At 42.2% G+C, this 14,866-nt stretch overlaps 1 pseudogene; it reads right to left on the bottom strand.

Annotated features, from left to right (window-relative positions):
* Positions 1-257: 257 nt before the first annotated feature.
* LOC115513092 lies at positions 258-801 on the bottom strand (annotated as a pseudogene).
* Positions 802-14,866: the final 14,065 nt, after the last annotated feature.

Genomic DNA, 14,866 nt, shown 5'->3' with positions numbered 1-14,866 from the left:
AAGTTGCCTTGAATAGTTATGATTGTTTTCCTTTGCTGTGCAGAAGCTTTTTATTTTGATGTAGTCCCAATTGTTTATTACTGCTTCTGTTTCCCTTGCGTCAGGAGACATTTCTAGAAAGAAGGTGATGTCAGAGAAGTTACTCTCTGTGGTCCCTTCTAAGATTTTTATGGTTTCAGGTCTCACATTTAGGTCTTTAATCCAATATCAATTTATTTTTGTGCAAAATACACAAGCTTAAAGCTAAATCTCACCCTTTAGTACATCAGTGGATTGGATATGGTGGAAAATATCACTCCTGACACCATCCCACCGATCATATTAATTAGAGGAGTTTCATCTTCTAAATACTCTACAAATAATCCCTTCAAGCTCCAGTAAGTGCCAGTTTTAATGGTGCTATATGATGCCGGTCTTAGTAAAACAGGAGCTATTTCAGAATACAGAGCCAAAACACCTTCTTCTTTACAGATTGAGAACCAAGCATGAAAGATTCCTCAGAATTTTACCCCATTAAAGTGGACATCAATACTTTCATCTTGTACTTGAAGTTACATTTTGGTTAGGTCCGCAAGGAAAGTTCCAAGCTCAGCAACAACAAAGGCAAGGCTGCCATATACAAAGGGTTTCCGATTCAGACTGAACATCTCATTGCTTACTTTCCTGGTGCTGCTTGGGATCATGGGACAACTTGGGAGCCGAGGCTCCCACAATCTGAAACGCCACCACAACCCCAACTCCGAAGCACTGAGACCAAGGGAAGTAACCAAATCGTTGCCTAGGCGATGGTGGCTCAGGCATTCCAACACAGCCTCCTCAAAGCCTAAAAAAGCACAAAATAGGAGGTGGAAATGACAGGGTTCTTAACAGAGGAGTCTGAAAGGCTATGGGTGACCATGCCATTTCAATGTGAAATCCAATTATCAGATAAATCATAGCCACAGCAGACTTGGATTTCTCTTCCACTGCCACTACCCCATCCCTTTTGTACCTGACACCAAGGAAGCATACTAATAGGATGACAGACCAAAGCACTTCTCAGAGCCATACTGTTGTTACAGGTAAGCTTACCATCCTTATAGGTGGAACAGCATCTTTCCTTATCTCTTGTGATTTCCCTTCCTATAATAAGCAGATCCAGGCAGGGCCCTTCATTCTTGAGAACCAAGGTTTCTTAATTTTTAGTATCTCCTAGCATATGACTAGGTAGGTAACTAGGTCAGGGTCCACACACCATATTTACTCATTCATTTTCTCTTCTCTGAATGCTCCCTTCTGTGTTCTCTCCCTACTTGTCTCCCCATCCCGCCACATATCTGACTATGTATAGTTGTCTCAAAATTTAGATTTGCGGTAAATGGGAGGGAATTTAAGGCCCCTCCTAGGTCTCCATCAAAGGAAAACTTGCTTTAATTCTGCCATTTAACATAGTGAAGTAATAGGAAGATTTCATGCTGCTAGTAATTTAGTGGTTCTTTTATGCTAAAAATCCTGCTTATGTATTTTGCATGTATCTCTCTTGGAAATCTTATGGGGAAGTAAGGATATTTGTCAGGGTAAAATCTGAGAATTTGGAAGTGCATGGCCACCAAACATTTGCCCATATTCACAGATATTAATATAGGGCTTATCCTGGAAAAGGGTACCTATAACAAAGATTTCTTTGTTATACTAGTGGGCATAAAACTATTAGGTGACTTGATTACAGCAGTTCATGGGCGCCTTCAACTGTTTAACATTTTCTTGTTTTTTAAGTTTTATTTATTTATTTTTAATGAGAGAGAGTGAGAGAGAGTGCCATCAGGGGAGGGGCAGAGAGAGAGGGAAAGAGAATCCCAAGCAGGCTCCATGCTGTCAGTACAGAACCTGATGCAGGGCCCAATCTCACAAACTGTGAGATCATGACCTGAGCTGAAATCAAGGTCAGACACTTAACCAAATGAGCTACCCATTAACATTTTCTTTACATTATGTCCCTGATATACTTGATAATTCATTTACTAAGTGACTGAGATGAAATGCTCTAACAGCTCTGCCTCTGTTGAGTCACTGGGCTGGTGTGAGTGTGTGAGTGTGTGAGTGTGTGTGTGTGTGTGTGTGTGTGTACAGACCACGAACCAATCAACATGGTAAGGTTGCATTGATTTTTCTGGTGTGTAGCCATTGGATTACTTGGCTTATGTGATCTCAGTTTAAAGAATCCTTTTTTTAGGCCAACTTCACAGTTCCTTAAAAAGACTAAATTTTGTAACTTAAAGTTGGGAAAGTAGATACCAACCGAACAGCATCTAGATCAGTGTTTGTCAAATTATTGTCTGTGATCTGGTCTACTTGCATCAGAATCACGTGGGGCGTGTGTTAAAAATACAGAATCATTTACTTTAACCCGGATCTACTGGATACACATTTTAGGATGAGACATTGGAATCTATATTTTTAACATGTTCCTTATGTTATTATCATGACCACCCAAGTATGAGAGTAAATGATTCTAGGCTATGTTTGTGCCGAGCCTATGCATCTAGAAGTGTAGACGTAGCCAGGACATGAGACCTTGCCCAATTGGCTAAGCCACAGACCTGATACCACCCTTGGGCCATGCTGCATGATGAGGGATTTATCTAGTCTTATTGGACAATCTTTCCAGTAACTGTCTCATTGCAGCCATAGTAGCTTCTACACATCTGCGACCTGACCATTTGCTGTTGGGTGATGGGATGTGATGGCGACTGTTTTAATAAAGTCTCCAAACATTAATTCCCTGAACCCAACAGATTTAAAGGCAAGCCCACAGACCAAAGTAGAATGTATAGTAACTTATGAGTTGCAAATAACTGGCAGAGTTCACAATGTCTGCAGCAGATATTTAAGCAAATTAGAAGAGTATTGAGACTTTTCATCAAGTCTTAGAATGGTACTGGTAAATTGATCTAAATTCTTGACCAATGTCTCATTTCCCAGGGAGTGGTCAGTTTATTTGACAGGAAAATGCCAGATATATTTTAGTTTTTCGTTGTGCTTTCTGTCACCATTATCAGAATCGATTTCAAGCCATAGTTAAAAGCTAAGCCAACACTTTATGTAGTTTGCCCAAGATAATAAGATGTCTGCTTTCTGTAATGTTGATTCTTGAACATATTGAAAATTGATTCACAGTGCCTTCTATCACCAAGCTTTATTTTTATTCATACTAACATGCGGTGCTTTGGAAGGTAACAAGCAGATGACCGGCAATTTTCAGAAAGCATGCTTTATTAAATGATATAACGTGTACCAAGCACTCAACGGAGAGCCTGACACATGGTAGAATTGAATTAAATAGCAGTTACAACTACTTTTTCAAAAAAGTAATTAACCCTAACCTACTTCCTCTGAAATACAAGAGGACAACTCAACAAGCAGGCAGAGTATAAATAAGCACATTTAAAGAAGAATTTCACCACTGACTTGCCCACATGAAAATTACAGAAAGTGGAAGAGGGGTCCTGCAAAGACTGAGGCCTAACAGCATTGCCAGACTCCTTTTTCATTTTTTGCAGAGCCCACCTTCCCAAGCCTACAGAGGTTAAAAATAAATGCCAGTTCCTTGATTGCTTGGCCTCCTTGCTGCTAGGGGATTGGCCTGTGTTCCCCTCCTGACCAATGGGACCCGAGACCAAACCTGATAAGGATATTTGTCAAAAATTTCCACCCTGAGGGAAGAGAAAGAGGAAGAAGAAACATACCTTTCTCCATTTTTATTACTTTACATATTATTTGTGTGAGGCCATGATGTTGGTGCTATGGCAGCCTTTTTTAGATCATGAGGATAGGGCCAAGGGCATCACAGAGAAACTGAAATGAAGCCCTGATATTGCTGAACCACCAAATGAATCCTGGAACTATCCAGAGTCCTTTTTATGTGAGGCCAAAAAAAAAACCCCAAAAAAACCCAAAAACCAAAAAACAAAAAACAAACAAAAAAAAACAACCCTTTATTTCAAAGCCTCTTAGTTTCTATTTTTTCTGTTTCTTGAAACCAAAAGTATCCTATCTGACATAATTTTATAACAGCTACACTTTCCTTTTAGAATGCAAGCTCTGTAAAGACAGGGTCAGATTCTAGTTTGTTCCAAATACAGTGACTTCAACACAATGGAAGTTTATTTTTCTCTTACACAAAGTCTGAGCTGTCATGATAAGTATGCGACGTTGTCATGCGACTAGGCTCCTTTGATCTTGCTGTTCTGCCATTCCTGGGGTGTTACTCTCATCCATAAAGTCAAAGATGACTCCTCACCATGTCTGCCAGCCAGCAGGAAGGGGGAAGGGAAGAGGAGTCGATTATGTGAAAGAAAAGGTAGATACTGGGGAGCAAGTAAGTTTCTTTCATAGCATCATTGATGACAAAAATAGGTGTAAATAGATTTGAAAAACTATATATTTAAAAAGTGGTACTTAGTTTATGCCAGTCACAATGCTAATCTCTTCCACAGAATTATCTCATTGACTCTTCACATTTAACTTTCAATACAGGGGCGCCTGGGCGGCTCAGTCGGATAGGTGTCTTAGTTTCAGCTCAGGTCATGATCTCACAGTGCGTGGGTTTGAACCCTGTGTCGGGCTCTGTGCTGATGGTGTGGAGCCTGCCTGGGATTCTCTCTCTCACACTCTCTCTCTGCCCCTTCTCTGTTCTCTCTCTCTAAAAATAAATTTAAAGAAACTTAAAAAATATGTTCTTTAAACTTTCAACATAAATAGCGTTCTTTTTTAAAATAGTTTTTCTGTTTTGAGAGAGAGAGAGAGAAAGATAGCATGAGTCGGGGAGAGGGACAGAGGGAGAGAGAGAGAGTCTTAAGCAGGCTCCATGCCTAGTGCAGAGCCTGACCCAGGGCTCAATCCCATGACCCTAGAGCCAAAACTGACTGACTGAGCCACCCAGGCTCCCCGTAGACAGCATTCGTATCCCCACTTTGCAGATGTGGACAATGAAACTCAAAAGACTTTGAACGAGTTACCCAAGGTTGTACACTGAATAAGTTATGGCACTTTGTGTTGAAATCAAAGTCCATGGCCCTGATGTTTTAACCTTGAAGATCTATCTGGCTCACTACCACCTGTCCCTGCCCCAACTGCCTCACCCTAATCTTCCATTGTGTATTATGTTTACTTCCTCTTCAAATTTTGCTTATGAATTGCAAGGGTTTACTTTTTTTCCCCTTTTTTACTGGTTACCTCTCTCATTCCAGTATTCTCCTTCTCCAGAGTATTATTCTCTGTTCTGCATCTTTATAGCACCAACCCCCAATGGTACAAATCTCTTTCTCTTCTTTGTTATCTCCCTGTGCCAATTATTAAGGAATTGTCTCTCCACTCCATTCTTTGTGATGCTGACACTGGGGCTTGGCAACCACCATGCTGCTCCCCGTTAAGTCCTGCCTGATAGAGGGGGCACTTTGAGGGAGTCTATGAGCAAGGCTGGAGGGGAGAAGATACCTGCTACTTCCCTTTTATTTCCTGTTAGCTTTATTCAACTTCCTGCTCCTGTATCATCCAGGGGGCTACTTCACCAGCCAGCAGCTGAATGCATGAGGAAGTTTTTCCAACACTTACAGGATCAACCCCTTGACAGACCCTCAGAGATACCAGCTCTAACCCAACAGTGCTCCCTCTTCAAGGGTCTAAGTTTCCGCCTCTCCAAGTCTTTGTTCTGTTTTAATGACACTAATCTTTTCCCTGAGTTTTCCTGGCCCTGGGGGAGAGTCCCTTGGTGCAGCTTCTACTTTCACACTACTTTACAGTTGTTAAAGTGATGCCACGTCCATTTTGGTTTAACTTTTTTCCTTCTCAATTATGCATTGGCTTAGTTTCATTTCCCTGGGTAGATCTGTGCTTGCATTTTTAGAGAGAGCAGGAAAACTCCTAGACAATCTTTGACTGAGGGCAGAATCCTATTTCCATTTCTCTGTCTACACTGCACGAAGGTGGGCGCAGTCTGGGACACAGTGGGAAACTGATAAACATATGGAGAGGAGTGATTTCACTCGTGTACGTTCCTCATTGCCCAGAAGCTGATGGAGTTGTCTTTGACTGAATGGCTCTCATGCTTGTGCTCTGGTAAGCAGAAGCACTTCAAACCTGAAAACACTTTTGTTCGCAAGCGATTCTGCCCACTTAACAGAAAGGAAAACCGAGGCAGAGCAAGGAAGTTGGCCAAGCTTTCAAATTAGACTGCGGCAGAGACAAGAAAGAATCTGATTCTTGGACCGCTTTCTCCTCAATCCCCTAGATCAGGCAGGACAAAAGTGACCTTTGTGAGCAAGGTTGTTCCTTCTCTCTGACCTTTCTCATTGGCAAGCACGATCCTCCGTTTTCCTGCCCTGCCTGTCTGGCACTTTCCACAGGCATAAAATTCACTTTAGAGAAGGAAAATAAAAGTAAGATCAAAGGCTTGTATAATTTCACTTCGCAGGGGGAAAAAAACCTCTTCTCTAGCAGCCTACTTCCCAGGAGTTATCCAAACCACCCTGTCTCTGCTGTCCACAGTGGGGTGAAACAGCTGAGAGGACTCGGCATTTCTTTCTGCAGTCATTAATGATACCAGGGGTGGCGTAGGCAGCCAAGATAAATAACCACTGGGAGGCACTGAGAGAGAAGAGCGAGCCATGGGAGTCCCCCCAGGACGATGGGGTCTGCTCATCTAAATCCTTGCAAGTTGTGCAGAATTGGAGCCCTATATTTATTTGTTTTCAAGTACTTGTTTGGATGTTCATAGCCATCCAAGGCTATGTCTGAGCCTTACACCAGGTGACGTCTCCTGGTTGGTGTCCAGCACTGTGGATACTGTGGCTTAGTAACTGACCGATGGCACCTCCAAGCCCAGTCTTTTTTTAATTTTTATTTTACTTTTTGACAATAGCAGATCTTGCCTCAGGAGGGGCTGGCTGATATGATAAGTTGCTTTGAAGATGGAGCGATATTTAATATTTTGAGTGACTGCTTCTTGTTGAAATGATTGGGTTCTTCAAGGACATGCTATACATGTTTAAAATGGGATGTCTGGGGCTGCCACAGCATAATCGACTGTGAAATAAGCCCGTTGGAAAGGACAATTACTCCTGGAGCCTCAAATGCTAGTCAAGTCTCCCGTGGCAGTAAGAGGGAGGGTCCCGTTTGGTTCTAGTCAGAAGTGAAACTGACTGTCGCTTTACCACTTTAGCACGGGCCGGTGCCTGTAGTATAAATTCACCACCCAGGATTAGAGACGCACAGGTACAGCCCCGACAATCAACCGTCAATGGCTTGGAGTCTGCATGGCTGTAGTGAGCAATCCATCCATCCATCCTAACGTTAATTAGTATCCAAAACCAGTTATCGAGAACCTACTATGTGCCACGTATACACAGAGGTACTAGAAACAAAGAGATGCACAGTATAAGCACGTGGTCCAGTGGAGAAAGGAGAAAGTACACACTAACATGTATTGAAACTAATTCTGTGTGCCAGAAATTACATATCTTATTAATCCCCTCAACCATCTTATAAAATCGTTGTCACGTCCATTTTACAGAAGATGAAACTGAGGTTTGGAGCAGTGAAATAACTAGCCCAAGACCGCAGAGCTGGGGAGGAGCAGCACTGAGATTCAGGGCAGGTTGAATGCACATGTCCTTGCCCCCCTAAGACGCATACTGGGGAGGAGCTCAGTTAGGATGTAGCTGTGAAGTGATGGAGACTTGCTTCACTCACTGTCACAAATCTTGAAAGCCTCACTGCTAATGCAGCCATTTTTATTTCTTTCTATTAAGGGAGACATTTTTTTCTTTTCCTAAACTAATCAGGGATTCTAAAAGCTGTTCAGGAGGTTTTAGTGAAAGGTACATACTGAAGCCACATCAAATTAGACACACAATTACAATGACAGTTTGCCAATACCCAAACCTGAAGCACCATATTGAACAAACCCCATAGAAATTTACGCCAATGCTTGACCTAAAACTGCAGCTGATATTTGAAATGCCGAATGAATTCAAGAAATCCCGTGGATGGCTCCAGGATTCCGCAAGCCACAGTGTAAGATGACAACTGTAGGCTGTCCTTCTGAGCTGAGGGACGCTTTTTCCTTATCAGTATTTCATTGTTCCCTACTGACAAATGCCCTTATCAGTCATAAAGCAGTTTTCTTAAAACACACACACACACACACACACACACACACACACACACCACACTCCAAAGCAGGAAAGATATATTTTTAAAAAAGATTTTTTTGTCATCAGTAAAATCTCTGATTAATATTTAGTTCATGTTATAAAATAAGTCTTTTCATTTGTTTATATTAGTTTCTCTGTTTTCAGCTTCTGTTTCACTCATCCCGCATTTGACTACCAGGTGAAATTTCTCAAACCATCCCTTTTATCATCTGCACTGTAATACTGTACTTTAAATCCCTTAGACCACTAACTTCCTTCTGGTTAGAGGGGTTAAAAAGCTGAAAACTCCATTAAAACCCCATTTCCTGGAGTTCTTTGTGGATAGGGCTCTGGATTGGAGTTAGATCGAGTGGCTTTGTGCAGTCTTCCTGCCCTTCTTGGACAAGGGCATGGATAAGTTGGTATTTCTGCAGCCATGTTCCGCCATCAGCTTCCTGAGCACCTGGAGGCAATTGTGGCGGAGCTGCAGAGGCAGTGGGAGCTTTCTGACCCTGGCATAACTCCAGTGTTCTCAGCTACAGTAACTCTCATGGTGGCTCACTGTAGATTGATCCAAAGAGATGTTCCTGGAGGCCCAGCCTAAACCCACATATCCAGCAGCTCCAGGATTCCTGTTAGCTTTCAATTCCCTATGTTAAATCCCTTCCAGACTGAAACACCTAGGGTGGCTTCTGTTTCTATTTTGCACGCCAACTGATATTGAAGTCTGGAAAGTCAGGGCAGCATCATGTGCTTGGGACCACTGTTTGGCTCCAGCTAATTTTTTGGTCTCAACCTCAGACATGCCATTTCTGAATTTTCACTTAATTATTTGCCACCTCCATGCATTTGCTCATTCCATTTTCTCTGCTTAGAATGTTCTTTTTTATTTTTCCTTCAAGCTCAGTTCAGATGTCATCGTCCCCATAGGTTTCCTCTTACAGATTTCCGAGAAGGTGAGATATTTGTATGTGAGGTGCATTCATTCTTTGGGTTTTGATGACACAGTGGCCTGGGGATATGGAGATGAAAGTCTGCCTCTACTCTTAGGGGGTTTTTGGTCTAGTGTGGGAGACAGGTAAGCAAATATATAAACACAGAGACATATCCTACACTAACACATTGATATATCCCTCAGAGGTTGATAACAACGTTGATGCTAATATGGTTTGAGATGACATACCTGGGTGAAATTAGATACAGTGAAACTCACAGGGCAGCACTTGATGCTGTTAAGGAAACACCGTCAGTTCCACTTTATGGATTCAAAGTCCACATTTCATTTCACTAGCACTAGGATAATGATTTGCCTACTGCTTTGATCCCTGAAAGCCACTATGATTTCTTGGTGGAAAGAGAATATTCTGTTTCTTTCCTTTCTACATAAAGTTCGACATTCCTTGAATTAATTTCTTTCAGAAGACATCCCATAAAGCTCCATTTGAAATTTCTTTAACTCCTCGTTAATTCTAGATTAGAGTCCCTCCCCAGCTAAGAAAGAAAGAAGTGCTAATAAGTTGGGATTATTTCTCACTATCTCTGTTTAGCGCAGGTAAGTGTATATTCACAAAAGATTTAAATGGAAGTTTTATTAAAGCAAAAACAAAAAGGAAACCAACAAAGGAAGAATTTTTTTTAGAAAAAAATTCTCCAACGTGTCCGCCTGGGAACATGGCCATCTGCCAGATGGAGCCACTGTCAAACACACATAACAATTCGGAGTGGCTTGAAGTCTGATTTCTTTAGGGTTTCCACCTGTGCTCAATTACTGAGCTGCAGAACTTGAAACCTGCTTTCCTTGAATTTTCTTTGTTTCTTTTTGGGTAACCTACTCTGTCTGACCAATGCAACGTATGTGGCAACTGTCCCCAGTGTCCCTAGTTGTACCAGCTTAACTCTTCCTTTCCTTCTCACTATCATGGCTTATTCTCTGGGTCCCTCTTTTCCTTCCTTCTTCCAACCTGACAACCCTCTTTGGGGCCACCAGATGGCTCCAGCTTGATTTTTAGTTTTAACATCAAATGGGTCCCATTTTATCCCATCTACCAGTGGCTCTAATCCCTGGATTCTTGATTTAGCCTTTTTTGCCAAGACATCTCCTCAAACTCAAAACTGATCTTTGCTCTCCTGTTTAGGAAGACACTAGGACAGTCCAAATCTGAGTTTTTCCTTTTTTGTGTGTCCTTCAGGGAGGTGTGTTGAAGTCCTAATCCCTGATACTGGCACCCTTTTTTTAGGAATAGGGTCTCTGCAGATGTAATCAAGTTAAGATGAAGTCATACTCAATCAGGGTGGACCCTAATCTAATATGATTTGGTGTCCTTATGAAAAGAGAACACAGAAACATCAAGAGGAGACTGCCATGCGCAGACAGAGACATACTGACACAGAGAGAAGGAGGCCACATGGAGTTGGAGGCAAAGATTGGACTACCATTGCTGTAAATTGAGGAACAGCTGGGGCTACCAGAAGGTTGAAGAAGCAAGAAAGGCCTCTTCCCTAGGGTCTTTAGAGAGAGAATGGTCTTGCCAACACCTTGATTTTGGACTTCCAGCCCCTGGAATTGTGAGAGAATAAATTTCTGTGGTCTTAAACCACCCAGTTTGTGGTAATTTGTTACAGCTGCCACAGGAAACTAATGTAGAAACTCAAAAAAGATGTGGCCCAGTTGGCCCTGTGGTTGGGCATTAAACATCAAGAAAAGCAGAAACCATCTGTTCCGGCTCTCTGTTTGGAAATACTTTCTTATATTTCAATACCACACTAAAGTTCACAGAACAGTTTCTACATATACCATCCCTACAATTCTATGAGTTTGATATGAGCCCCTGCATTTTACAGATGAGGTAAATGAGTTTGGATATTGAGTGGCTTGATCAAAGTGATAGAGCTAGTCAGTGAGGGAGTCCAGCTCATTCTAGATTCTTTTGACTAAGAGCCAAGGCACCTTCTGCTACCCTGTCCTGATTACATGGCGTAGTGAAAGAAGTCCCTTGAATATATCTCATTTTAGTCCTCACTATTGCCTGTGTATATGCTGCTGGACAGGTGAACTGAGGACTGAAAGAACTTGAACTTAATCAGATCCATGTAAACATGTGCCAGGCTGACATTGCTCAAATAGAACATGGCTTAAATCCTGTCCACCACTCTCCATCTCTTCTGCTATCGCCCTAGTCCAAGTCCCCATCATCTCTCAACTAGGCTACAGCACTGGCCTCATGTTGGTCTGCTCCTGTTCTTGCCCATGACACTGCTTTCAAAGCCCCCAGAGTGAACATTTAAACTCGTAAATCACATAGCACTAGTTCCTCACAGACCCTTCCATTGTGCACGAAAACATACTTACTTGAAACACAAGGTCTGACCAAGTCCTGATTCATCTCATGTCTCTCTTATCCCTTGTTCACTATTTTCCAGCATCCGTGGGCCTCTTCTTTCCCTTGAACATGTCAAGACCATTCCTGTGACCAGCCTTTGCACCAGGTCTTTCCTACACCAATCAAGTTGCAACCCAGATATTTCCACTTCAGAGAGGCCTTCCCCAAATACCCTGCCTAAAGTAGTAGTCCCCACTCCCGTCTCTCTCTACCCCCATCTACCTCATTTTATTTTCATCATAGCAATTCTTACTATTTCATGTGATCTTGCTTACTAACTCATTTCTGTGTCATCTGTCTCCCTTATGAGTATCTAACATCCATGATTGCCAAAACCATGTCTATCTTTGCTGTGCTGTTTCTACATATTTCCAGAGCATGAAGGAGTGCTGGGTAGGTAGTAAATGCCCAGTAAAGTGAATGAACATCAACTGTAATTAGCATTAATACCCATGTTTTACAGAACTTTCTACGCATCAGGTACTGAGGTGAACTTTACATGAATGATCACATTCATGCAACCTAATGAGTTAGAAATGATTCTTAACTCCCAGGTTAGAGATGAGACACGGAGGTTGTGAGATGTTAAAGGCTATGCTGAAGGTCACACAGCTTGTGAGTGTCAAAGGCAGGACTGGAACCCAGGGGTGTGGATGATAAGTTTATTCTCTTATACGAGTGCTCTGCTCAGACTGTGTACAAACTCGAGTTGCTTCTCTCATGGCAGACAATAACCATTTCAGAGAGCAAATGCCAGGTATTGAGGCAATGATTTTCTTCTTTTTTATTGGAGTTGACCAGTCCAGTACTCAGATCCAGGGCCACAGTTCACAGATCCAGAGTCAGGGAAATGGCTCTATTCTTGGCAGTCCCACAGCCTTTAGGGCACCACTCTGACATCATTTATTTCAGTGCTTTATGGATTGGGAGACACGATCCAGACAAATCAATGGATCTCCTGACAGTGGAGGATTCTTAGAAAGAAAGAGGGTCATGGTAGAGCACCGTTTGATGTGTCCCTCCTCCTCATATGCCTCCCATTAATTTCCACTCCTGCATTAGCAAAGCTGGCTGGGACACAGGCTCCATTTAGAAAAACGATGAAACACAAACGTTTATTGAGTCTGTGCTTCGAATCAACAGGGTTTTCCTCAGATTGAGTTGCCGCCAATTACCCTCCATGCAATTATGGCGATCCCAGAAGCAAGCAGATGGGGAAGAGTTTTGTTTTCAAATGGAGGAGAAACCAATATGTAGGAAGAAAAGGCAGCTTGTTCATTTGAACAGACTCCAGGTGGCTGGTCGCCAAAAGGCAAAGAGCTGGGGAGCCAGGTCTGGCCCTGGATCAATCTGGCTGCCCACAGACCAGAGGAGCCACTGAGACGACAGGGCTCTGCCTCCCCTCATCATGCTTGTCTGCCGTCGGCCAGCTTGGCCGGGAGAGTGGAGGCCAAGGGAGAGACAGCCCACAGAAGCCCGTGCAGGTCAGACTCCCGACCTTGACGCCTTTGGAACATCAAGTCCTGCTATTTTGTTGTTGTTCAACAGCGACATGTTGGTTTGTTTTGTCAGGGAAAAAAAATTAAGGAAAGATGTGCAAGAGCTCAAGCCATATGGCAAACCTCCTTGGATGGCTTTGATCATTTGGAGCTTCACACACCCTGAAAGAGATTTCCCTTTTCTTAAGGATTAGATTGTCCTAAGCTTCTTGCTGGACGCTGCCTCTTGAGGTTACTGTTCACAAGAGAACTGAGGATGCCATTGAGTGATTGCCATCATTATTTCTGTCTGTAATTTTATTTATAATTACATAGTCACATAGGACTCCCTCAAAAATAGTCAATATTTGCCAGTTCCAGAACCATTAGTACTTAAAGGGAATTTCTTCCCTCTTTGACATGAAGGGACCATTATCAAATCCAAGGCACAGGACACGGAGTGTGGGAAAGATTTACTCACTAAATTAATTGAGATAAGAAAGGTATAATTAATGAGGAAAATTTCCATGCAAAAATCAGCCTGATCCATAATCGAAAGGAAGGTGGCTTGAATTTTAGTTCTCACTCACATAGCAAATAATGACTTGCAAATCTCTTTCCAAAAAGTAGTGCTTTTCCCTAAAACAATAAATGAAGAAAAGTATATCTCACCTCAGTTTTACTTCCTGCTCAGCCACCTACAGCTGTGTAACTTTAGTCAAATTCCCTAAACTGTCTGAGACTTGGTTTCTTCCTCTAGCTTGACGCAGCACTCCCAAATTCTGGGATGAGTTTTACTAATGGATCCAGAAACATGCATTTTTGGTTAGAGGAAAAAAAAATACTCTGACACATTTTGGGCTTTTGAAGGGGCTGATTCCCTCTGTAACTACCTAAATGAGATTGCCAGAGAGCATGTTGATGATTTCACAAATGATCACAACAATTGCATGTCTCTTACCTGAATGAATATTGGAGGGCTATACTGGGATATGCAAAACAGAATCTGGCCATACAGCAACATGTACGAGATGGATGGTGCCTATTTTGATGGTAAGGGGAAAAAAGCCCAGGACACCTCTCGGAGGCAGGAAGCAATTTTGGAAGTGCTGCAAAAGACAATGATATTGTTCTTGGTTTAATAGGTGATCTACCCCATGAAATAAAGCTGCAGGGCCACGTTTGTCTTGGTTAATAATGTCAGCGGAATGAGGAAGTTTAGCTGTAATAACAGTAATAACTGTGTCGATGTAACTGCTGGGGCTGAATTTCCATCTGCAGCCTCATAATATATGACCTTTGTTATGTCTCTACCTGTTGATTTTTTAAAGGCAAAATTGGCTTGTCTGTTCTGCTCAGGGGATGAAGGCTGGAACAGTCCATTTTTCCCCAGATAAATCAAGGTTTTGTGGATGGTGATTTAATCTCACAAGTGCCCTTTTGGACTTGATTAAAATTGCACAGAAAGGAAGTCAGGCTTTAACAGATACATTGTTACTTTGATACTGAATAGATAGGCTTAAAGCTGGACATTTTTATTTACTTCTTGTCTTTCATCACCTTTTTTTTCCCCCATATAAAAATACGGACTCCTGTGCTTTCTTTCTTTGCTATTCCTTCTGACCTCCCTTGATAGAGTTAACTATTGCCTACTCCTGGGCTATGTCTCTCTTATTACACTTCTCATACTGTTTTGAAAAGCATTTGTTAACACATATTGAGTTTATACCTGGAAACTGTGAGGCTTTGAAGGTGGAGACTAGGTCTTGCGTATCTTTGAACCTCCAATACCGAGATGGGACCTTGGTCGATGTGCCATACTTTCCAGAAATGCAAT

The sequence above is a fragment of the Lynx canadensis genome, chromosome B1 (assembly GCF_007474595.2).
Source record: "Lynx canadensis isolate LIC74 chromosome B1, mLynCan4.pri.v2, whole genome shotgun sequence".
NCBI classification, from domain to species: Eukaryota; Metazoa; Chordata; class Mammalia; order Carnivora; family Felidae; genus Lynx; species Lynx canadensis.
The sequence above is the reverse complement of the archived record's forward strand: the minus strand, read 5'-3'. Positions and strand labels throughout refer to the sequence as shown.